At 37.9% G+C, this 27309-nt stretch overlaps 1 protein-coding gene across 2 annotated transcripts in view; it reads right to left on the bottom strand.

Annotated features, from left to right (window-relative positions):
- Positions 1–27309, bottom strand: part of STON1 (stonin 1) — a 67383-nt gene that overhangs the window by 39039 nt on the left and 1035 nt on the right. The gene's annotated exons all lie outside the window — the stretch shown is intronic.

The raw sequence follows: 27309 nt of genomic DNA, 5'->3' as shown, positions 1-27309 counted from the left end.
AGAATTGAAATGGCCTGAGAAGACAGAACTAGGAGTTCATTTTAGCTTCTGTGATCCTATGATCCCTTGTCTGGTCATGGACTCTTTCCCAATTCATAGATCTGGTAGGTAATTGCTTCCTTGCTCCTCCAATTTGTTTATAATAACAGTCTTTATGTCTAAGTTGTGTATCCATTTAGAGCTTAGCAAGGGTAGATGGTGTGAGATAGTAGATATATAATTTCTTCCAGAATGCTTTTCAAGTAACTTAACAGGTTTTTGTTGAAGAAATGAGTTCTTACTCCAAAAACCAAGATCTTTGGTTTAATCAAATACCCTGCCATTGAATTTATTTGCTTCTGAATACTGTATACCCAAGTATTCAAACAAAATATGAAGAAATTTAATTACCACATTGGCATACTAAAATCCAGAAAGTTTTTGTTTTTGTGTTGTTCAATTATCAGTTAGATGTAAAATGAAAGGTTTGAAATAGAGAGGCTATAGAGCCTGTCCCTCCCAGTTCTAATTCAGTTATCTCATTATTCTGCCAGTCACTTCAGCTTTAAGATTTTGGCATTACTAGCTCTTCTTCCTCTAATTTTAATGCTCTTATCAGCTTTAGAGAAGCTGTCTCACTCATCATTTTTGTCACCATTGTTATTATTTTTGATGACCTGGCTCAGGGCTCTATGGACCCCTCTCTGGGACTTTTGGCCTCCTCTTCCCAGCTCTCTAGACTTTCCCGACAACCAGCTGTTTCTGATTATTTTCTTTTGGCTAGATAAGATTCCCACCTCCTTAGCTGACAGCTAACTTTCTATAGACTCCAAATCAGACACAGATGAGATTATAGAGACCTAGGGCTTTCTCTGAACCTTTCAAGGTGCCTCTCCACATGCTCTCTAGCTACTGAAAGGAGCCATCCAGGCATAAGAAAGGAAATAATGGCACGTGCCACATGCTGTGACCCTGCCACCCTGCTTCAACAATTTCTTGAATTCCTTTTGCTCTGTCATTGTGGCTGAAGAACTAAGTGAATAAACAAATATACAATGAATTTCAGCTGTGGGATCATAGCATTTAGGATTATAGAGACCATCTAGCTAATCCATCTCCCTCATTTTATAGATGAGAAAACTGAACCCTAGCAAAATGAAGTGATTTGATACACAATAAATAGAGTTGAGTTTTGAACCCAGGACCTCTGACTTTCAAATCCAGGACCTCTGTCTTTATATCCTGCACTCTTTCCACTACTTAATTCCACTTGTTTATTCTTCATTCTCAAGAGGACCATGACATCAAGAAGGTAATATCATGACCTGAAAATGAATTGGATTTAAGTGAGGCAGAGCAGTGCAAAACCACCAGTCTCACTTTTTCCTCCAGAAAAATCAAAAGAGGTGGGTATTCTGGAAGGCTTGCTTCACAGAGGAGATAGGTTATGAGATAAAATGTGCTTTGTAACTCTGTATATTGTGTATATATATATATATATACATGTATTTGTGTGTGTGTGTGTGTGAGTGTGTGTGTGTTTCTAAAAACATTGGTCCTTCCCCACTAGGACATAACAATTAAATGGGAAATAAGGCAGATAAGGAGGCTGGCAATCCTATATTCAATGGGTGCAGTCCTATTATGCTGTTAATGCCTACTTTCTACATGGTTTGCAGCAAAATCCTAGGCCCCTGTGTCTACTTTAATATTACCGGGCAAGCAATATGCTGGGAGAGAGCTGTATCTATTAAAAAGCTTCATCACCACTTTTTCCCTCATTATGTATATGTTGTATGTGAGCTCTGGAGAAGCATAAGTCATGACCTAAGAACAAAACTGAGACACAAAGAATAGTCTGGAGCACCTTCCTCCGCTACCATATAACATTCATAGAAGGTACTCATACAGTACTTCCTGACTCAATGCTTTTCTAGTCTATTCTATTCTTTCTGCTTACCTCCTTAATCATTATCTCCAGACTTTTCTGACTTCCTTCAAATCTCAGCTAAATCCCCATCTTCTTCAAGAAGTCTTTCCCAATTCTAGGGTTAAGTGGCTTGCCCAGGGTCTAGTTTTTGAGTTAGTGTCTTAGGTTGGATTTGAATTCAGGTCCTATTGACTCCAGAGCCAATGTTCTATCCTTCCATTATCCTTGGCCAAATCCTTGTAATCTCTCTCTCTCTGAAACTGCTACCATGCTGGGGCTTGTGCTCCCTACTTCAGGCTTAGACTATTGCAACAACCAGTTGGTGGGTCTTTAAGCTTCAAGTCTTTTACTTCTCTAGACCATTCTCTACTCATTTGTCAAATTAATCTCCCTAAAGTGAAGATTTGACCACATCACCTTTCTATTCAATGAATTCCAACAGTTTTCTATTACCTTCAGAATCAAATATAAAATTTTGTTTGGTATTCAAAGCCTCTCATAAATTTCCTCTACATACACACACACACACATCTTCTTAACCTTATTCAAACCCAGCCACTCCCTAATGTAGTGCCACTGGTTCCCTGCTGCTTCTAGAACAAGACACCCCATCTCCGAATTCTAGGCATTTTCAATAGCTGTACCTCCTTTTTGCCTCATGGTTTTCCTGATGTCCTTCAAGTCCAAGCAACCTTTCCTGAGTCTCCCTTGAAGTTAGTGCCTTTTCTCAGAGATTCTCTCCACTTTACATTGTATACCCTTTGTTGCTACAGTTGTTTTAAGTCTATTAAATGGTGCATTCCTTGAGAGTTGGGACTATAATTTTCCTTTCTTTGGATCCCTAACACTTGGTACATTACCTGTAAACTCAATGCCCCATCCTAATTTAGAATCTGCCATTCTGTCATGTTGACATATGGGCAGAGGCAGAATTGAGACTGTCAGGAGAAGACAGAACTAAGAAGCTCCTGGCTGGATCTTGGGATCAAGTTGGCAGTTGGCCAAGAGGCGAGCCACCACCTATCCCAGTCCCTGTCTTTTGGAGCCTCCCCCCCCCCGCCACTGAATTTTGTCCCAAAGGGTTTTACTTTGAAAAAATAGAGTGTCCAAAGCAGGCTCCAGTCATCTGGATACCCCAGTTAAGAAAAACAGAATAGGATCCCAGTTCCATTTTTGTTGGTTTTTGGAAATGGGACAATGATTAAGATGGACAGCTGGGGGCCTTTGTATTGTACTGCTAGAAATGAAATTATTGGACCAGAGAGAAAGCATTTTCCAAGAATATTTTCATTAATCAAGAATGAAATTAGGAGATTTGAAGGTGATCAGATGCCATTATAATTCTGACTATAATGATGTCAACTAGTGATCCAGAGGTGTTACTCCTGTGACCCAAAAGGCAACTTTTGGGAAACCAAAGTCTTTGAGTTCTGGGGGGGGGGGGGAGTATGGTTGTGAGCTGAGTTGAACAATTCAATCACCTTACGGTAAGACCATTGAGAGACAGGTTAGCTATTCTGTCACAAAGTCGTCACCAAAAAAATTACCATACAGCTGTTGTGCCCACCTGTGCTGAAACTCTATGGTACCTCATTAATATGGAAGAGACCTACATCCATAAGGTCAAGGATTTCCCTCAGTATCCAGTCCATCACCAGAGGTCCTATTTCCTATTAAATCAGGCCATGGGTACAACAGCTCAGGAAAAGGCAGTGAGAAGTCTTTGCACAACATTCCTCTCACTATAATGTACATAATGTGCAAGTCATGCCATCATTCATTAGATGACAAGGTCTTTTTCTATTACAAAGGGCAACACTTAACCATCTTCTATGTTCTTCTCTGTCCCTTAGCTGACCATGAGTTCTTCCTTTATTCATAGATCTGGTAGGTAATTTTTCCCTGGCCCCTCTAATTTGCTTATAACACTCTTCAGGTTTAAGTCATGTATCCATCTAGAACTTATCTTAGTAGATGGTATGAGATGCTAGTAGATACATACTTTTTTCCAGAGTGATTTCCAGGTAACCCAAACAGTTTTTATTAAAGAATGACTTCTTACTCCAGTAGCAAGGATCTTTGGGTTAATAAAATGTTATGTCATTAGGGTTTTTTACTTCTGAATACTATATACCTGATCTGTTCTACTGATCAACCTCCCTATTACTTAACTTCTACTAAATCATTTTGACAATTATTGCTTTCAAGTATAAATTGAGATATAATAATATTGGGCCGCTTCCTTCCTCCTTTTTTTCTAATTTTATCAAATTGAAAGATTTTGTACAAACAAAATGCTTCAGAAAACAAAATGCAGCTAAAATTAGAAAAGAAAGAGGTAAATGGGGGAGAAAACCTTTTCAATAAGTTTCTATGATAAATAATTCATTTCCAGATATAGAGGGAACTAATTCAAATTATTGATGGTTCTTTGAATTGATACTGTTATTCTCTAAAACCATTTGGAAATATGCCACAAATTATGAATTATGCACATCCTTTGATCAAGAGATGCCATTTCTATATCTGTACCCACAGAGAAAATCAAAGAAATATGGAAAGGAGTAATATGTACAAAAATATTTATAGTGGTGTTTTATAGTAGCAAAGTACTAGAAACTGAGGGGCTGTTCAACCATAACTGAACAAGTTATGGTATGAGATTGTGATAGAATTACACTGTGTTTTAGGGAATTAGAAAGGGGATAGTTTCAGAGAAACCCTTGAAGACTTGTGTGAACTGAGCAGGAAGACTCAACAAGATGAAGTGAAATGTAATGATATACATTCAACAGTTCCTCAAACTGCTTTATATTCTGAAGAAGTTTAAGTATAAAACTTACAGGATAGTGTAACAAAAGTTATAGGTGAAGTTACTGAATCCTATTTTAATTCTGTCAAATGCATACTTGTGAATGTTTGGGGTTCTATTTCTTATGTGTGTAGAAAATAAATACCTTTCCCATATCTGATTCATATTCTACAGTGAATACTATGCTACTGCCTCTTTTGGAGAGGTGCTAGACATGAGTAAACATCTAAGTTTTAAATAAATCATACTGGGGGGTTAAGGTGGGGAAATGTGACATACTAAAGAGTATAAAAAAGGGGACCTTAACCATTCTCATTAGAGGCAAGTTTCCAACAGGCCTGAACTCATTTATTACATGTTCACAAGGTTCAGTGAGACCTTAATGTTTTCAAGTCTGACCAAGCCCTAAGAAGTTCACAGTTCCTTCTTCATCTGCCTTCATAGTCAAAGAAACAAATTATTTTCTTCTGTCCATTCCATAGGAGAAGTCTTCACATGCTTGAGGTACCTAACTCACTGACAAGCTTGAAGCCTGTTGGTTACTCTCAACTTGGAGAACTTGGTCAAACATTGAAGACACCTAGGTCATACACTACATCATAGGCCATTCCTAGCAGTCTTGATTTTTGTCTTGCCTCTTAAATGATTCTGGAAGAGAGAGTGAGGCTAACAACTTTGTGCGACTCTGCCTGACAAATTCAATTCACACATGAGTCAAGTCATCACCCCATGATGTCAGTGGTCCTCTTTGAAAATGAAGGACAAACAGCCACAACAAGTCTGGTGAGAGGGTCCTTTAATGGAAAAGAAAGAGGAAGATAATTCAGATCCTCCAATCTAGGAAAATTCCTGTGTCTGTGATACATTAACTTTAATTAATATTGACCATCTCAAGAACCATCAACAGACCCATCACAGAGTCCCCCCCGCCGACCCCAGGACTTTTTTCTTTGCAACTTCTGAGATAGCTTCACTTCCAAATCACCTGATATCCTGTCCCTATTACTCAGCCTCCCAAAGAGAAAAAGTAGCTGAGTAGCCTCACAAGAAAAGCCCTTTTTTGCCACCTGTGCACTGTTGCTCTCAAGGCTTTGCAAAACCCTCTATATGTGTGGTCCTTTAGACTTGCTATCCATGTTGCAACTGTCTATCATTGGAGCTTATTAAACTTTTTATCATCTAGCCTTGCCTCTTGATTTATTGACTTCCAGTCAAATATACCAAGATGAGAGGAATTACTTTCTAGGAGGCTCTTAGGACCTTTGTGTTGAAGAATTTCCTTACAGATTGATTAAAGAATAATAACCTAAAGCAAGTTATCCATTGACAATTGTCAGTTTTGCAGATCCTCTGTCAAGTACGTAAGTCATATTCTCAACAAAATATGAAAACTAACCCAGAGAATATAAAAGTGCTACTTAATTAGCTATGTCAAAAGAACTGTCAAGACTCATGGACTTTTCTAGGACATAATGGATATTATATCATAAATTTGCTAGGAACTAGGAGGCCATTGCTAAAGCCACTGGATGACCTTACTCCAGCAAATGTAATTGAAAAGGCACTAACAGTAGATAATATGAAAAATGAAAAGCTGTATTAAAATCCACAAAGTCTTTTGAAGACTGAAGGATAAAATTTGGAAAAGCTTCCCAAGACTTAGCAAATTGCCTCACATGTGTAATAAGGTTCTATGCAGACTCAAAAATACCTTTTATCATGCATATACATGTCACATTAGGCATTTGGACTGTTTGCCAAGAAAGTAACCAAAAATCTCTTGAATTTATCAGCTTAGGAAAAGAGAAACTCATGACCCCATACAAAACCAATAGTTCTTGGTTCTGATGTTCACTTAAAAGAGGTGAAGGGATCTCAGGAATTGCATAGTTCTTGGTTCTAATGTGAGCTTTCACTTAGAAGTTCAAAGACTATATAGAGTGAAATTACAAGTAGAATCTCAACAATCTACTGACATGTTCTGACCTGGGCCAAACTAACTACTACTTGCCTTATATAGAAAGCAGCACCAGCTACCTACAAACTCATTACCAGCTAAGGAAAATGCAAACACTTTGTCCCTTAAGCCCCATAATACTGAAGTTTTAGTATTACTTGAGAAAGAGGAAAGGCTCTACAGAATACCCAGAGTTGAAATACAAGCAAATGGCAGTACAGCTGAAAGTTTAGAGCAGAAGCACATGCAAGCCTTGCTTCAGTGATCCAACCTTTTTTGCCTCAGTTGTCTGTGCTGGTTTAATGACAAAGAAGGAGATGATGAAGAACTGAGAAAAGTCTTACAAATCAAGAAGCAAGTTGGTAATAATCAGTCAAAGGACTCAAATGCCAGACCCTTGGAGACATTATGTTGTTGGAAAAAATAGCAGAAAGAAAATTAAGAATCTTTACTCTTTTGAGCTCTTTAAGCCAACAGAGAAAAGAATTCTTATGTATCTGGGATATACCTCTGGCAAAAGACTTTGACCTTATCTCTAAGCAGTCTGAAAAGCATTCTCTATCCTCAAAGAAGGCAGGAAAAAGAAATATAGAGATGGGGACAAGAGGAGAGAGAATCCTGCTTCTGAGTCAGATGTGTGGGAAGAGACAACATTATTTAGGAAAGATCAGTTCTTCTCCCATTTTGTTGGAGACTGACAGTTGGGCAGGTGAATGTAGAGCAAGATAAAGGTGGCCAAATTTGCCCTCCCCAGCACCATCTTTAATAGTATCCCAGAAGCTAAGGGAGAAATCTCAAAAAAAGAGGAAGATAATCAACAATACCAAAATACCAAAAGCTGAAGATGGGTCCCTGGACTCAGTAAGTTAATCACCCATGACTCTGAAGAAAAAGAGTAGGAAAGGAAACCATATTGAGGGGTGGGAAGAGACTAATAGTGAGAAAATGAAGTATAAAGATATCAATTTTAGTACTATGTGTATGGCCTATTTTCTCTAATATATTGAGAGTTCCTCAAGGACAAGGGGCCCTGTTTCCTTCTTCCCCTGTATTTTTCCTCCACTACACCAAGTAGCAAACTCTTAGATACTGTGAGCTCTCAGTCTATGTTACCAAACAGCCAGGCACCAGGTATAATAATCTACCTCTGAATTATCAGTAGTATGATTGTTTTTCAATATATTGACAACGTAAAGTGTGTCCTTGTACTTTCTACTCTCATAAAAATCTTTTTCCCTCCTACTCAGAGAAAAGAGTCATACTTGTAAGACTAGCTATGTCAGAGCCATGTCTGAAAACAAGGGCAGTCTTTCAAGGCAGTTGCTTGATATTTATGCCCCTGTGGGCATTACTGTGGAATGAAAGGGGGAAAGAAGCTCAAAGGAGAAAGTAAAATCAGAAAGGGCACTATCCTGGCAAATGCTCCAACTGGCAGCACATAGTCATTTTGGATCTACAATTCTTTTTTTTTTTTTAATTTATTTAGTTTTAGATTTTTGCAAGGCAATGAGAGTTAAGTGGCTTGCCCAAGGCCACACAGCTAGGTGTCTGGGACCAGATTTGAACTCAGGTACTCCTGACTCCAGGGCCCAGTGCTCTATCCACTGTGCCACTGTGCCACTGTGCCACCTAGCCGCCCCCTGGATCTACAATTCTTAAAGGCACCATGAACATGATGCTGAGATGAAATTGATCGAAGAATATTTGGGCCAGATCACTCATTCTGGAATATGCAATTCTCCTCCCTCTTCTTCTCCCCATCCAAACCCTATAGTAAATTAAGAAGGGGATAACTAAGTCTTAGAATATTAAAGCCCAAATGGTGGTTTTTCTGGGTTTAGGCCTTGATGTAGAAAACTCAAAAAAAAAATAATGAATAAGAAAATTCAAACAATTTATCCTAATTACTGTATGATTCCTTTATAAATTTAATAAGAAGGCAGGGAGTAAAAGAAGCCCAGATTTGTTTCACAAAGTGATTTTCCAATTAAACATTTTACATATTATATACAGACTTAAAATTTCTATGGTATGAGAGGAAATGTAGATTATGAGCTTTGAAGAGCTGCCTTAGACTTTCCATATCACCATATACCTAACATCCTTCCAGCATTTAATTACTAACCACTGTCATCTGTATGTATGGCATTAAAGGACTTCAGAAGATATAAAAATGAATAAAACAATATGATTTTTCCCTCAAAGAACTTCTTAGAATGAGTAGAAGAAAAAAACATAAATATATTAAGGCAAAATATGATTGTTACCATTAGAGATAAGTGGAAGAAGAGAAATAAGTTTGTGCCATCCATTGTGCTAAGTACTTTGAATATTATCTCATTTAAACCTCATAACAACCCTGGGAGGTATGAACTGTCATAATCCCCATTTTACAGTTAAGGAAACTGAGGCAAAGATTAAATGACTTGCCCAGGGTCAAACAGCTAGTAAGTGTCTAAGGCTGGATTTGAAATAAAGTCTTCCTAATTTTAGGTCATGCACTCTATCCATCATACCACCTATCTGCCTCCATGTGGGCAATATTGAATGGAAGTTTAAAGGAGGTAGAGGTTACATCTAAGCATGGAGTAAAAGTCCTAAAACTTCTAAAAGTTTTGTGTTCTAAAACTTTTAAGTTCTAAAATTTCATAAAAGTTTCACATAGTGGCATCTGAAGAATGAGAATAAAAAGGTTATTAATGGGTGGACATGGGGATTGGGCATTCTAGGAAACAGAATAGGTAAAGAAACCAGAAATCTTCATACAGTCTATGCACTACCTCCAATCTGTCCTCCAGGAATCTCAAATATTCTACCAGTGACCCATACTGGGCTACTTAGAGTTTCTTGAAGTCCATAAGAATATGGTATCAACCCAACTAGGTTTTGTGAAGGAAAAAAATTTAGATAGTAATATTACAAATAAATAAGTGCTATGAATGTATAACTTGAGTTTGAGTTTATTTGAAAATAAACTAGGAAAAAGTAAATCAAGTCACCATCAACTTAGAAACTCAAACCATTCACTGTTCAGTACTAGGACTTATAAAATCCTCTATTCTGGACTCCCAAGGTTAGATTCAGAACAGGCCAAGGATGTCTAGCAAAGTTATGTATTGATTCCTCAGATGACTGATACTACAGATGACACATATAGTACCAGGCTTTTCTCAATTAGGGTATCACCTAGTAGGCAGGTAATAATAGGTGGTTCAGTAGAGAGAAGTTGAAGTCAGGAAGAACCTAGTTCAATTCTGACCTCAAATATTCACTAGCTGTATGTCCCTGCCTCAGTCTCCTCATCTATATTATGGGGATAATAATAAGCTCCTGACAACTTGGGTTGTTGTGAGTATAAAATGAGACATTTAAGACCTTTACAAACCTTAAAATACCACAGAAACACTAGCTATTGTTACCTCCACAAAGCTACCACTTTGCTATTTGGGTTAAAATCAAAGATCTAAAACAAAGAAATCTAGTGAAATTCTAAATAGGGCAATGGAATGATGGAAACTGGTTTCATCATCTCTTCTGATGCCACTGCAAAGTTTTGCCACATAGTGAGAATGGTACAAAAGTGAATCCCATGTCTAAAGGAAAGGCAGCATGCTTGATTTATTTATTTTATGCTTGGAGGTCCAACCTTTCCCTGTCTGCCAACCAACCACTCAAACACCCACTCGAAGGTTTAACAAAACAGGCTGGAGGGTGGAATTTCTGTTTTATATTTTGGATGATGCCAAGTCTGGGTTACTTTGAAAGTGTTTTGTTTTTTCAACATTTGATACAGACCTTGAAAGGGAAGTATTAGGGGAGGAACCTCATACTAAAATCAAAAAGAATGTGGTCTTTTCCCACCCAGTAGCTATTTCTCCTGGGGGAGCTCATGAATTTAGCGCTTACCACAAACAGTCTTGTCTTCTCATTTCACAGCTGTCTGTACATCTTATCTCTCCACCCTCACTAAGCTTCTGGGAGGAGACCTCATGGCACCTTAGCACAATGGGGTGTTCAATAAATATTTACTGAATAAATTAATAAGGAATACATCGAGACTCAAATTTGATAAATGACAGCATCCTCTACTCCTCCCAATCTCACTAAATTTCTAAGTCACCAGTTACAATTCAGTCAATTCCTGGACTCATTGCCTCACAGGCCTGTGATGGAGGCAGAGAATGGAAGTGGGGAGGGGGAACACAAAGTTTCCATCATCTTTATCTCCTTGCACTCCTTTAGAGCCCATCCTCCCATTCTGACCTTTGTCTTTCCCCATGCCTCCACTTACATACCTCTAGCCCCCTCAGTTAAACCCACTCTCTTGGTCTTTGTTTCATATATTAACTGCTACATATGCAGAAATATGATTCTACAAGTATTAAACAGAAAGAGACCTCAGGGTCATTCAGCTCAACATTTCTGTTAACATGTGATCAGCAAGCCTATTCCTGAATACTTCTAATAAACAAAGAGTTCACTGCCTCACCAAGCAAGCAACTTTAGAATAATTGTAATTTGTGGCATAGTGGATAAAGTACCGGCCTTGGAGTCAGGGGTACCTGGGTTCAAATCTGGTCTCAGACACTTAATAATTACCTTGCCTTGCAAAAACCTAAAAACAAACAAACTAACAAAAAAAAAAAGAATTCTTAGCATGAGAATCAAATAAGATAATAATTGTAAAGCATTTAGCATACTGCCTACCTCAGAGTTATAAAAGTTGGCTACTATTTTGTTGTGTTGTTGCTAGTGTTTGCTGAATCTGCTAAAGCAGTAACTTAGCCACTGTTACTGATTCTGTTATCTGGAGCTGCATAAGTCTAACTCATCTACTACATGAGACTCCTTAAATCCCTTAAAAATTAAAAATAGAGATCACATTTCTACAAAGTCCTCTCTTTTCTGGGGTAAAGATCCCTAGATCTTTCAACTATGCTGTGAAAGGAATTTTCAGTTTTCCTCACAGCCTGATACCACACAGAATTGAATATAATATTAAAGAGATCTGACCAGACCAGAATATAGACTTTTACCTATCTTTCTTTGGATGATAGATTAATGTTATCCAAGATTAAAGTGGCATGATAAAATTCCCTTGGTTTTGATTGTCTCTCACATGGACCATAATCTAGCTATGTCTTCCATCCTCTATTTGTACAATTGGGAGCAGCTTTATGGTGCAGTGGATAAAACATCGGCCTGGGAATCAGGAGCACCTGAGTTCAAATCTGAACTCAGACACTTAATAATTGTCTAGCTATGTGACCTTGGGCAAGTCAGTTAACCCCATTTTCTTAAATAAAAATAAAAAATAAATGAATTTAAAATTAATTTATTGTACAGTTGGGGTTTTTTAACCCAAAGGCAAAACTTTGCATTAATGTTCAAGTAGATGAATTGATGTTCAGAAGAAGATTCAGATAACATCTTGTACAAATCATGGGTGACTCTTTGGGTGGTGGAGAATTAGCTGTTGTCTTCCTCCAACTCAATCCAACTAGTTCCCGAACACTCAGGGAATCACTCGTGATTTTTGGAAGGCATTATCTTTGCTCTCTTCTGTCCCAGTGCCCACAGTGCCCATAGTGCCTCAATTTCTCTTATAGTTGGACATCTCCAGTCCTGCAGCACCTCTCTGTTCTATAGCTGCTCAAAGATTTTAGACATTAGGTTCCATAATGATTTCTACAAGTTATTTTAAGTACTTTGAGGATGTAATGCTAAGCATATGATTCTGTCTTTTCTTGATGTCTCCTCTCCTATATTGATCTCAATTCCTTCTGTTTGTTTGTTTGTTTGTTTTTGCAAGGCAATTGAGTTAAGTGATTTGCCCAAGATCACACTGTCAGATAATTATTAAGTGTCTGAGACTGGATTTAAACTCAGGTCCTCCTGACTCCAGGGGCCAGTGCTCCATCTACTGTGACACCTAGCTGCCCCTCAATTCCTTCTTTTAAAAAAAATGTAATATTTTGTTTTTGTTTCACCTACATTATGTTTCCTCCTCCACCCCTTTCCCAGAAAGTCATCTCATCTAACAAAGAATTTCAATTCCTCTAAAAAGTGTTCCTACTCCCCTTTTATTATAAATATCATTTTAGAAGAAACCCTAGTCATGTATCACCTCACTCTGAGCATCCTCCTCCCTCTCCTTACCTTCCCCATTGCCCCTCCTCTACCCTGGGACTTTCTTTGTGTCATTAATAATTCCTTCTCTGGATCCACCATTTTAGAAAGAATCCCATGCATACATCACCTCACTCTTGGCTGAACTCTATGTAGAATCATCCTCTTTCTCCTCACCCACCACTCTTGCTTCCTTCCAGTTTCCATTATTAAGTTGTATTCTCCCATTAGACTATAAGCTCCCTGAGAGTAGAGACTGCCTATTTATACCTGCAGACCCAATACTTAACAAAATATATAGAACTTAGTAAACAATTAATAAATGTTTTATTCATCTACCCATCTATCTACCTTTTTCCTTAGCAGAAAATAATTGAATACTTTTGTCTTCTGTTAACATTATAGCATCTTGCTCCCCATTGCCACTTCACCTTCCTTCAGTAACCTCTCTTCCTTTATAAGATTCATGTTATTCATATTTACTACCCAATCTAAATCTTGGTAGCATTTATCCACAGACCCCTTTCCTTGTTCAAGGAACTTGATGTCTGGCTTGCAATTTTTCTCTTCTTTACAACTCAGGCCCTTATGGTGGACTTCAGCCTACCTAATAATTCTCCTTTAAATATCCTAACCATCCGCTTTCTCATGAGCTATTTCTCTATCCAACCTCAGTCACATATTAAGGTGGGCATATCCTTGATTGCAAGATCACCCTCAAATGTGACTTCTCAATTTTCAACAATTCTGAAGTTCCTTTTCTAATCATAAGCTGCTGGCTTTTCATCTTTGCCCTTCCCTCCCCTTATAGAACTCTACTCTTCATCTTTACTGTGACTTCTAATCCTTTGACTCTTCAATTTTCTCCCAGGCCATCTTTCTTGCCCTAGGCTCTTCTACCCATCTGGACTTTTTAGTGAACCAATTCAACCTGACTCTGTGTTCCACTCTTGAATTACTAGTACACTTATCAAATCACCAGTTATGTCCAGTCAAGCCTCAGCCTCAGATCACTCCCACCTTCAAACCTGCACTCCACTCATGCTGCTGAACAAAGGTGAAGAAAATCCTACAATCATTCTGACTGGGACCACTACAAATTCATGTTACATTATCTCAAAAGGACCCTTACTGCTGCTATAACCTCCTTAATGACTCACTATCCCACTTTCTATATCAGTTCTTCCAAACCTTTTCATCCCTCCTCAAACCTCCCATGGCTTCCCCTCCCCAGATTCTCCCCGTCAAGAATATTTTCTCATATTTTATAAAAAATCAATCCATTTACCATGAACTCCCTTCTTTCCCCTCTTCCTCATTTCCATTACTCAGATGCCTTCTGGGACTACCTCCTCCTTCATTTGATGAAGTGGCCTCTTTATTCATTATGGAATATGCCTCTACTTCTAACAATTCCAATTCATCCTATCTTGTCCAATAGATTTCCCCCCTCTTTTATTTATTCTTAAACCTCTTTCTCTATATTTTGGCTAATTTTCTATTGTCTATAAATATGCCTTTGTCTCCCCTATCCTCACAAAACTTGATCTTTCCATCCCTACTACTGTCCTATATCTCTTCTACCCTTTGTTGCTAAACTTCTCAAAAAGGCCATCAATAATAAGTGCCTCCACTCTTTCTGCTCTCATTCTCTTCCTAACCTCTTACAATGTAGCTTCTAACTTCAACATTCCACTAAAAGTGCTCTCTTCAAAGTTTTGCTCTCTTAATTTGCCAAATCCAATGGCCTTTTCTCTCTTCTCATCCTCCTTGACCCCTCTGCAGCCTTTGACCTTGTTGATCACTCTCTTCCTTGATCCTCTCTTCTCTCTAGTTGTTCAGGACACCTCTCTCTCTCTCTCTCTCTCTCTCTCTCTCTCTCTCTCTCTCTCTCTCTCTCTCTCTCCTAGTTCCTAGTTCCTATCTGACCACTCCTCAGTTTCCTTTACTGGATCCTCCCCCAGTTCACGTTCTCTAACCAAAGTGCCCCTCAGATTTTGATACTGGTCCCTCCTCTCCTTTTCCCTCTAAACAATTTCTCTTGGTGATTTCATCAGGTCCCATGAATTTCATCACCATCTCTATGATGATTCTCAAATCTACCTTTTCTACTCCAATCTCACTTCTCCAACTGCTTTTCAGACATCTAAAACTGGAAGTCCAGGAGATATATGAAACTCAGTATGTCCAAATTAGAATTCATTTTCTTTCCTCTTAAATCCTCCTTGCCTCCTACCTTCTTTCTTACTATAGAAGGAAGCCCAATCCCCCCAGGCCCTCAGGCTCATAAACTAGAAGTCCTCATTCTCTTCCCCCTCATATCCTAGCTATTTCCAAGGCCTGTGAATTTTACCTTTTGCAACATCTCTCAAATGCACCCCCTTATCTCTTCTGACACTGCCAGCACTCTGGTTTAGGTCCTGATCAACTTGTGATAATATTCTGCTATGGGTCTGCCTACCTCAAGTACCTCCCTACTCCAATTCATCCTCCAATTAGCCACTAACATGATTTTTCCAAAATGCAAGTCTGATCAATTTGCTGACAGTCCTATTCAATAAATTCCTATTCCTCCAGGAGCAAATACAAAATGTTCCATTTGGCATTCAAAGCCCTTCATAATCTAGCCCCCTCCTACCATTCTCATCTCCTTAAACCTTACTCTACACCATGTACTCTTTGGATTCAGTGACATCAGCCTTCTGTCTGGTCCAAGGATAAGGCATTCCATCTCTTAGCTCTAGTATTTGTCTGGCTGTTCCCATGAGTGGAATACTCTCCCTCCTCCACTCTGACTACTGGCTTCCTTTAAGATCTAACTAAAATTCTGTATTCTATAGGAAGACTTCCCTAATCCCTCTTAACTCTAGAGCCTTCTCTCTGATAATGATTTCCTATTTATCCTGCACATAGCTTGCTTTGTATATATTTACTTGTCTACACCATTAGATTGGAAGCTCTTTGAGAACAGACATTGTCTCTTGTCTCTTTTGGTATACCCAGGACATCAAAGGTACTTAATAAATGTCAATTAATTGATGAATTGTCAAAACTTGGCAACAGAAATGGATTTGATAAAGGTGAGAAGTCAAGGATGACACGAGTTTAAAGACTGGGTGGCTAGGATGATGGTATATAAAGGGCAGGTAGGAAGAGGGGAGGGTTTGGGGCAAAGATAATGAGCTCCATTTTGGACACAATGTATAACTCCAACAAACATGTATTAAATGCTCCCTATATATATAAAACATGGACTACACACAGACAAAACATACTTGACTCCAACAAGCTTCATTTTATCAGAGAAGCTGACACTAATTGCTCTCTATTTCAGGTCTGTAAATGCTGACCCTCCAGAAAGCTCTAGTACCTCATAGCACCAAAGATGGGAATGGGCTCTGACATTCAAGAAGTTCCAGAGACCTAAAGAACTAAATGATCTTATCCTGATATATGGATGATGGAGACTCTGAATGAGGGATGGGGAAATTTCCATAGGTGGGACTAGATATTCAATAAATCTAGGAGCCCTATGGGATGAATTAATTAAAGGTTTGGCCAAATATAGCCTGTGGAAGATGTTATAGATATGATCCAAATAACCCTTTGCAGAAAAAAAAAGGTTTTTCTACTTCTGCTCTAAATGATACGGAAAAACACAACCCTGGGGGTGAGGATGGGGATACAAAGAAAGGTTTTGTAAAAGTAAGGTGTCAAGCAAAATGAAGAGATTTCTAAGGGAAGGAAATTAAACAAACAAACAAAAAAAATACTTAAAACTCACTACCAAGGGGCGGCTAGGTGGCGTAATGGATAAAGCACTGGCCTTGGAGTCAGGAGTACCTGAGTTCAAATCCGGTCTCAGACACTTAATAATTACCTAGCTGTGTGGCCTTGGGCAAGCCACTTAACCCCATTTGCCTTGCAAAAACCTTAAAAAAAAAAAGAAAAGAAAAAAAGAAAAACTCACTACCAAACTGTATGGAAAAATGACTTGCAGAACATCTTCTTCCCTTATCAAATCCCATACTTAATTCTGTTCCCCTAAAAGAATTTGAATTTGAAGCCTTGAATTCAAACAGCCTCCTAAAATAGATGAGATCTTTGAATCATAGAAACTCAGAGATAAAACACTTAGGGATTAACCAATTTAAACCCATTATTTTATAAAAAAGGGAAATTAAGGCTGACTTGTCCAGAGATCACATTAGTAGAAGAACCAAGATTTAGATCCCTAGTTTATTAATTCCTAATCTAATGCTTTTTGGCACTCCTACCATCTTGCCTCTTCTTAAACATAAGAACTCAAGAACTCAGAAATCAACAATCTTAAATTTTCCAAGTTTGGAGCTCTGTTTCCTCCAGGTGTCCATGCTCAGGTTTCTGTGGAGGGCTTACACATAGACTCCTCAAACACACCACTCTTCAACTTTGTCCCAGTTACTGCATAATTTATAGTCCTGACAGTAGGAGGGCCAATGGAAAGAAACTTTATTTGAACTGTGTATAATTTAGCCTGAGCCTCATGAAGTGGCATTTCACAATGAAGAAAACTGAAAAAAGCACAGAATTTGCAGAGAAAGGAATTCTTTCTCCCTCCTCTCCCCCCCTCCCACCCTGCTTCTCCCTTGAGGGCCCCTTTTTTCCCTCCTGTCCAATATGCTTCCAAGTAACTGAAAGCTACTATAGCTAAACATTTAAAGCAAAGTTATAGGAACTACATAGAATGAGCTATCATGGAATGTGGGCATTTTTTTTACCCCTCCCCTCCTTCCACCTACTTTTCCAAGCTCTTGTTTTAGCTTTGTATTTCAAGCATGCCACATTGGTGGCTTTCCTCCATATATTAATACATGCAATTTAAGAAGCTCATATAAAGAAACCATATCCTCTTTTGTTCTGAGAGAACTTCATCACCCCATCCAAATTATAAAATATGCTAGAGGCAGCTGGTGATACAGTAGATGAGTGCCAAGTCTAGAGTCAGGAACATCTGAGCTCAAATCTAGTGTCAGATACTTAGTAGCTGGGGGACCCAGGGTAAGTCACTTAACCTCTGTCTGTCTCATTTTCCTCAACTGCAAAATTAGGATCACAATAATAGCAACTACCTCTTAGTTTTATTGTGAGAATCAAGTGAAATAATGTTTATGAAACCCTTAGTAACATGGGGCCTGTTTCCTTCCTGCTGGTGAGCCACTAGAGAATGTTACCTTGAACATCCATGAGACCATTATGGGTGTTCTAAGAAGGTTGTCTTTTCAAAGAGGAAAATGTAAAAGCTGGCTTGAAGTTTAAAAATAAAAAACAAAGATCTTGGCAATGGGTCCTATCACTTCCTGGCAAATAAAGGGAGAAGAAATGGAAGCAGTGTCAGATTTTATATTCTTTGGCTCAAGGATCACTACAGGCAGCGATTGTAGCCATGAAATTAAAAGATTATGACAAATCTGGACAGCATACTAAAAAAGCAGAGACATTACCTTACCAACAAAGGTCCATATCATCAAAGATGTGGTTTTCCAGTAGTAATGTATGGCTGTGAGAGTTAGACTATAAGGGAAGTTGAGTGCTGCAGAATCGACGCTTTTGAATTACAGTACTAGAGAAGACTTTTGAGAATCCCTTGGACAGCAAAGAGATCAAATCAATATAACCTTAAATTAATTCAGGGTACTCACTGGAAGACCAAATACTGAAGCTGAAGCTTAAATATTTGGTCATATAATAAGAAGATGGGACTCTTTGGAAAAGAAACTGATGTTGGGAAAGATTGATGACAAAAGGAAAAGGGAGTGACAAAGGAGGATATGGAAACAATATCTTCCTTCAAGAGACAGTAGAGGATAGAAGGGTCTGGTTGTGCTATGGTCCATGGGGTCAATAAAAGTTGGATACAATTGAATAACTGAACAAGAAGAAGATTATCAGAGGCCACTGAGTCCAACCCATTCCTACTCATCTTAAACAAATGCTGTCCATATATAACTATAAAGAAATATATTCCATTATTGAACTTAATTACAATTCTAAATGATGGACCTCATGATTCTTTACCAGTGGCAGAGCTATCCAAAATCCTCATACTCTTGCTGCTGACTCAGGTTTGTCTGTCTGAAGTATGTTCTTCATTGACATCATTGTAATTCAAGGTGGATTCCTATTCACACAAAGATCTACATGGTTGAGTAGGCAGCATAATGATTCTGAGGAAAGAGGTTTAGTGTGATATAGTTGAAAAATTCTTTGACGTTAAATTCAGAAGAATGAATCTGAGGCCTATAATTTTTTGTTAGAGGTGTGACCCAGGTCAAGTTACTTAACCTTTGAACCTCAGTTTCCTCCTTTGTAAAATGAACACTAATGTTTCTACTACCATGATCAAAAAGTTATCAGGAGATAAGTCCTTGTACACAATGAAGGTAGAAGTTCTTAATTGTTTTTATTTCATGGATCCCTTTGGCAGTATATTGAAGCCTATGAACCCCTTTTTAGAATAATATTTTAAACACATATAATAAAATATGACTGCAAAGGAAACTAAAATATAGTTATAAAATATTTTTAAGTCTATGAACCCTTGCCTTAAAGAGATTAAGAACCACTACTTTAAAGAATGATAGAAACATGAGTTAATAATAGACATCCCTCTCTCAATAATCCTGTAATAACTAGCTTCAAGAAAACCCTTTCCAATTCTAAAATGGATGAGTCAGTTTCCAGAAGTTAAAATTAGCCCCTAATTCAAACTCAAATCTTATCTCTAGAGTAAATGCTGACTCTAAACAAAAATGCCTGAACTTATATAGAACTGAGAAACACAGTAGTATTTATCACTCACTCCCTACCACATGCTTAGTCTCCCTTTCTATGGGTTCCTGGAGAACAGAGTCAGTGATGGAAATGTGAGTTGTGTTGAATCATTAGGTAATGGGTAAGAGACCAGGACTAAGAGAGAATCAGGAGGACAGAGAGACTGGGAGTTAAGCTAAGAATGGTCCAAAACTGGACTGGGTGTCTGTAATTAAGAATTATGAATGATGCAATCAACAGAAACCAGGCAGACAAAAGTCAAGCAGACATGGATATCAGGAATTAATGCAGGCAGTAGGAAATGACCCAGAAACCAGGAGGATATAGTGAAGAGTAAAGCAAAACAGGAGATCAAAAATCTAGAGCGGTAGCAAGCAGATGTGGCAGCATTTCAGGGTCAGGATAGACTGAACTGGAGGGCAGCTCAAAGCTTTCAGGTCTTCATTAGCTCTTACTGACCAAAAAGCTATCAGGGACTGGCAGGGAAGCACCTTTTGGAAAGGGTCAGAATGTCAGTTGACCATACAGTGGCCTCTTCCCTACAGAAGGCAGAGGGATGGGTAAACAGGAACATTGACAATCAGACAGAATTCTTAACATGAGGTCTGTGGAGTTGTTTTTGTTTTTGTTTTGATAACTTTTGTACTTTATTTTACCGATTTAAAAAACATTGCCCTGAGAAGGGAACCCAAAGGTTTCATCAGAATGCCAAAGGGATTCTTGACACACAAAAATTCTTAAGAATCACTGATCAAGGTGGGCAGCTAGGTGGTGCAGTGGATAGAGCGCTGGCCCTGGAGTCAGGAGGACCTGAGTTCAAATCCAACCTCAGACACTTAATAATTGCCTAGCTGTGTTACCTTGGGCAAGTCACATTGCCTTAAAAAACAATTTTTTTAAAAAAAATCACTGATCGAAAATGACTGATAGACATCTACTCCCACCCCTTTCCTGTAAGCCATGGAACCTGAGAAACTTGTGTGTATCCTTATCCAATTTAGTCATTATTAATGCATTCAATACCTGGCGTGTCTAATGGGGCATTTGAAAAAAGTTTTGATTCCCTCTGCTCTTCTGAGAATAAAATAATGCTACTCGTAAATTCTGTGGACCTGGCTTTGGCTAATTTCTGGACATAATATATGCTAATTTGTCTCTCAGGAAGCAAAATGGGCCAGCAAAGAATTGATTGGAGGAAATGATTTGCGGAAACATTTTTTTCTCTTTTTTTAATAGTGGATGGCTATAATGCTATTCCTTTAAACTCCTACTGTATGCCCAAGCACTATGCTCAGATGATGGGCATACAAGTACAAAAATATGAAATAATCCCTACTCAAAATGAGCTTTAATTTTAATAAGATCCTTCTATAATGGCAGAGCCATTAGAAATCACTGATTGTATAGATCTTCCTATCAATCCTAAAGTGATTTTTCAAAAATCCATGACTGTTTTCCTGATTTTATTCACTTCTAAACCTATTCTCTAGGTCTTAAGTGAATAAATACTTGTTCTTCCATCTCCACTAGTTTCCTGACCTTCCTTTCCAGTACTGACTTGTTTGGGCTTGTCTTTATTATATCAGGGGCTAGAGCCCACTCCTCCCTCAACTAAAATTATCTTGTACTTTCTTGGTATATTATTTTCTATGTACTTTCAAATGTAAGTAATTTTTTTATAAATTGTCTCCTGCAATATATAAGTTTCTGGAGGGCTGGGACTGTGTTTTTCACTTTCTTTCTATCACTAGTCCTTAGTAGGGTACCTCACACATAGCAAGCAGCTAATTAATGCTTGCTCATCAGCTGACATGTTGTTCCCCACACACACATAGAATGTAAGCTTCTTGAGGACAAAGAATGTCATTTTGGGGGTATCCCTAGGTCTGGTATACAGTACGTCCTTGTTTTTTGTCCTCACATGCTCAAGTTCCTTTCAATCTTGTCAGTTCCAATTCCCCACCATGGAATATGAGAAGTGCTAACTTGATAAATAAGCAACTCTACTTTATTTAGGAAGCTTTTACACATCTTCTGTTAGTACAGAGGTTAATCCCTAAATGTGGCTAGCTCAGGACCTAAGGCTGGAAGCGAATAAGAATAAATACCCGACTAGAGATAATAATTATGAATTTGTAATTTCATAGGTTTTAAGGTTTGCAAATTGCTTTGCATACATTATCTCATAATTATTGATATCTTATACGCCTTGTATTACAGATGCTATTATTAATTCTTAATTTACAAATAAGTAAAATTAATAGAGACTATGTGATATATACTAGTCCAGGGGATATCAAATAAATAAGCATCAGAGACAGAATTTGAATAAAGATCTTCTGACTCCAAAACCACCGTTTTAACCGTTCTACCAATGGTGTCAAATTCAAATAGAAACAGCATCCACTAAACCTATATAAGGATGCCTGTAGGCTATGTATTGACTTAGTTTTCAAATGTAATATTTTATATTTTTATTTATTTTGTCAAATTTTCCCAATTGCATTTTAATATAGTTTGGGCCTCACTCAGAAGTGTGGACACTTCATGAGGGCCATAAGTCTGACACCTCTGTAGTCTATCACACTGCAAGGAAGGTATAAACAGGAAAATAGATTCTATCAAGTGATTGTTTGAGGGATGCTGGGCACATGTTTAAAATTCTTCTATGGATGCATAATCAGCATTTGATCAACTAACAAGACAGTAAGTCAACTTGTACTATTATGCCAAAGAAGACTAATCTGAAGCTTTGAAAAAAAATTAATTACTTTTTTAGGCAGAGCAGAAAAAACTGATGTGCTCAAATCTGTGCCATCCAGGGATCAGGCTTCCAGTACTATCAACTAATTCCCAGAAAAGTCTGTCTTTGTTTTTCAGAACAACTTTCACAAAATCCAGAGTGCTTGACATTCCGAATGCTATTCTGAATGAAACCAGATCCGTCCCTCCTATAGAATCCTTCACTAGAAGAGAAATTAGAAGATATTTAGAGGAAGTCCATGGGGATCTCTAAGCAATTGGAAGCACAGAGTTAAATAAGGGGGAGGTTCCTAGTAATAAAGATTTGAGATTAAGCATTATCCTTTGTTTGGCTTAGCACAAAACAAAATCCTCCAATGAAAAGGTTTACAATATCAATTACCACATGCTTGTCCCTCCAAATCAGCCCTTAATGTGAGTCTTGGTAAAGACTAAAAAGGTTCGAAGAAATGAGCTAAGGCCAAAGTATCAGCCTTAGTTTTGAATTTCTAGGCTTTTGCTGTTTTAAATTATACTTCCATGTAACTCTTGGCTCAGCTTTGCAATGGAAAAAATTATTTTTACGGTCTGAGCCATAGTTATTTGTAGGGGGATATGACCATTCTGACAATTTTGTCCTTTTGTAGCCCTCAACTCATTCTAGTAAAAAAGTCTCTATTTGGAAAAAAACAAAAGCAAAAACAAGTCTATAAATGTTTTGTTTTCCCTTTGCAGTAAAACAACTTTGCAAAGAGATGGCATTCTATACCAGTCAAAGTTTCTGCTAAGTCTGAAGGAAGGAAAAAATGTGTTTGTGGAGCTACGTCAAGTCAAATAACAATTATTGGGCTGTCCATTGTTTTTCTTTGAGGGGTAAGTCTAAATAATAACTACCACAGTTTGATTGTAGCCTGATTAATTGATGGGACCCTTGGCTTCAAAGAGAAAAAAACTGTGCTGCCTGGTCCAGAGTGGTTCTCATCCTAGTAAGACATTGACCCCTAATGATGCCCAACTGTTTTACAGATAGATGCTTTGGTCCCATGGAGGGAAAGTGTGAATGGCTCAATACAAGTTCATCCCCACTAGTAAAGACAAAATAATAAGCATATCCCACAGAAAAGAAATGTGATTATCCATATGCAAAGAATGGCAGTTGGATTTGTTTGTTTTTCCATTTCACAACATATCTATCAGGCAAGGGGGGAGGGAAGTATAGAGCTGCCAAAATAATTTCCTAAAATATAGGTCAATCCATTTCAGCCACTCATTAAGTTCTAATGACTCCCTGTTACTAATCTCCAAACTCGTGTGTGTGTGTGTGTGTGTGTGTGTGTGTGTGTGTACATACACACTCATACACACACACACACACACACACACACACACACACACACATAGAGTCATCAGCTTAGCATATCTCCATCATAACGGTCCCTCTTACTATCTTCCCAGTCTTCTTACACTAATTTTTTTTTACTTTTTTACTCCATAAATTCTATGATCTGGATACACTGGCCAGATTTTAGATCCTCAAACATGACACTATCTCCAATGTCCATCTGGGTGCCTTCATATTAACGGTCCCCCATGCCCATGTTTTTCTTCCTCAACTTTGCTTTTTAGTTCCTTCAAGTCATTTCAAATCCCATCTTCTACAAACTGGTCTTCCCAACTGTATTTAATGCCTTCCTCTCTAAGATTACCTTCCATCTACTCTGTATGTATCTTATATGCCTCTCATCTTGTAATAAGGGCAATACCTGTTCTGTCTTTATCTTCAGCCTCAATATAGTGTCTGATATATAAGAAGCACTGAAGATGGATGACTACAGATGGGAAGGTTCATACTACTGAAATGAATAGAATTTCAAGGAGATTTGCTAGGAGAGATTGTAAAAGGAAAGGAGAGGAGGAGAGACTGTAAAAAGAGAAAAGGAAAACTTACAGAATCAAGAACAAAGGACTCTCTTGACTGTTCTTTATCTCAATGCCATTAGCAAAATCTCATACTACCTCAGAACCAGGACATGTGGGAAGGGCAAATTCTGGACATAGGGTTCATAATTATCTCGATCATCAGCCTTCCCAAAAATCTCTTCCATGATCACCAAGAACAAGAGTGTTTGGAAGTGTTTAATTGATAGACAATTAACCATTCTTTGACAAGAAAATCCCCAACAGGATCAAGAAAAGTTGGACATGAGTGAATTTCTGCTCTGGTAGATAGTCCAGATACTACCCCTGAAATCACAGAACAAAAAAATTTATGCATCCATGATTTCCCAGCTTTCTTTTTCATGATAAAAACAGTAGACTCCCTTTTCCTTTTTCCATCAGGTTCCTGTGTTCATTTTTAAAGCATGCCTTCGCTCCTCCAATCCAAAGTTCTCTCTCCTTCCTCTGAACTCCTATAGCCCATACTGTCTGATAGCACACAATTGATACGTAATTATAGTCATTTATTTTAGCTGTATGTCCTCTCCCCAATTAGACTGTATGATTCTAGAGGCAGGAAGCTTAAATAGTACATAGAGTTCTGGGCCTAGAATCAGGCCTGGAGTTTAAATTTGACCTTAGCTACTTACTAGTTGTGTGACCTTAAGCAAGTCATTGATCTTATTAAGCCTCATTTTCCTCAACTGGAATGAGATAATAACAACATCTACTTTTCAGGGTGGTTATGAGAATAAAAGGAGATATCTGTGCAACACTTAGCCTGGCATAGATTATTTGCTAAAGAAATTTTTATTTAATTTATTTATTATAAAGGCACAGACTTTCATTACATTCCTCCATAGCATCCAGCACAGGGAAGTGGGTGAACAATAATGGAACATGACATAGATGGAAATAACAATAATACAGAGTAAGTACAGAGAGAGATGTAAACAAAAGGCTATGTGATATCTGAGGAGGGATGGGTTTGGATCAGAGAAGGTTTCCTGGAAGAGGCAGAATTTGAATTGTCTGTTAAAGCATTCCTATCAATGAGACAACTCATGATTCTGTGCAGTGACAGGAAAACTAAACCCAAAGGGAAGGCAATGTCTTTCTAAATAGAATATTTCTGAACATTTGTTCATCAGAGCATTTAAATGCACTATTAAAAGTCCTTTGGGGAAGTGAGCAGAAGCAGAACATTGTACACACTAACAGCAACATTGGTTGATCAACTATGATGGACTTGCTCATTTCAGCAGTATCATAATCAAAGACAATTCTAAAAGACTTGTGATGAAAAATATTATCCATTTCCTGAGAAGGAACTGTGGAATTGAAATGCAGACCAAGCTTACTATCTTCACTTTTTAAAAGATATCTTGTTTTTTTACTAATTTTTTTTTCCCTTTTTGATTTGACTTTTCTTTCACAGCATGATTAATTTGGGTTTGTTTAACATGGTTGTATACATATAATCTATGTTTGATTGCTTTCTCTCAAGGCGAGGGGGCAAGGAAAGGAGAGAGGGAGAAAAATGTGCAGAAAAATGATTGTTGAAAACTATCTATGTATTTCGGAAAATAAATAAATTATATATATATTAAAGTCCTTTGGGGGAAAAAATAGCTGCAGCTAAAGCATTAACTTTCTAATCAATGAATCCAAACATACTCTTTTAAAAAATGCTTTCCTTTTTAAGAAGTCACTTGGACACCTATATTGATTTATTGTATTTCTTCAAAGTACAATAGTAAAACCTGACCACACCATTAAATTCATACTCATGGGAAAGGCAACTCAGAACTGGTGAAAGAACTAAAAAGTATCATTTTTAGCTAAAATTGTTATTTTCAAAGAGGCAGATAATAAAGGGGCCTATTTTGGCCATAGTCATAATAATTTAGGTATGAATAATCTGTAATATCACTTATTGTTTAAATATGAACAACTTGTTTAAATAACTTGTTTCTGTGTAAACACCTTGTTTTCATAAACAAGAATTTAGGAACTCCCAACCTTTTAAAAGTTTATTTCTTCAGTAAATTTGAAAAAATCCCTTCTGATAACTTGTCTACATTTAAGTGGTCCTTTCCTTATAAAGAGAAGCAAGTTACATTATCCAAATCGAAACAGTAGTCTCCACATATTTACTGGTATCACCACTGCAAATTTCCCAGGGAAAAAGAAATGCCTCTCAGCTTGCTCCTTACCCCAACTGGAGCCTAGACTCATCCCGGAATCTACAAGTCCATTCTAGCCACCCTGAGAATTTAACATGTCATGGAAACGGTGATTCAATCTTAATGAGAGTAGAAAGAAAAACCACACAATCATACACAACATTTTCCAACCAACAGAATTCAGGCTGGAAAGTCAGCCTGGGGTTAAAAATAAGTGAGGCTGGTTTTTTGTTGTGGAACTGCTCACTTTAGCTACTGAGTTGTCTTCTTTTTACACAAGTCCATTTAAAAGTGAGAGTGTGAGTGTATTTTGGGGGAAGGTAGGGGAAGGAGAGGAATGTAACAAAGTGAACGTGCCCAGCTGTGAAGGGCCAGTGAATGCTATGGTTTATGTCAGGCAAATTAAAAATTCCCAGTCTTCAGGGAGGTTATAACATTCTGCTAAGCGGTATGAAAACAATCTACATCTGAGCTTCCATCTTCCAGTAACATAGTTAGGCAATGATGGAGTTGAATTCTTTGGTTTTTAAAAAACTGAGTCCAGTATACAGTTAAGCAAGCCTCTCTTCTTTCTCTTCCTTGTCTAACTTGGAAAATTCTGTTAAGTGAAGCATCCTCATTCCTGAAAAAAGGCAGGAGTGGATGTGCAACAAAGATTCTGAAACCAAAGGAAATACAATTTTGTGGAAGGAAGTCTCTGGAGAGGGTGAGACTTCAGTTTTCTCTCCGAATTCACAGACTTTGTTTTTTGCCTTTAATTCTGCACTGCTAACTAAATCAGGAATGAAAGTTATTCATGTTGGCAAAAGAAAGTTACCAATGG

The sequence above is a fragment of the Macrotis lagotis genome, chromosome 1 (assembly GCF_037893015.1).
Source record: "Macrotis lagotis isolate mMagLag1 chromosome 1, bilby.v1.9.chrom.fasta, whole genome shotgun sequence".
Classification (NCBI taxonomy): domain Eukaryota; kingdom Metazoa; phylum Chordata; class Mammalia; order Peramelemorphia; family Peramelidae; genus Macrotis; species Macrotis lagotis.
The sequence above is the reverse complement of the archived record's forward strand: the minus strand, read 5'-3'. Positions and strand labels throughout refer to the sequence as shown.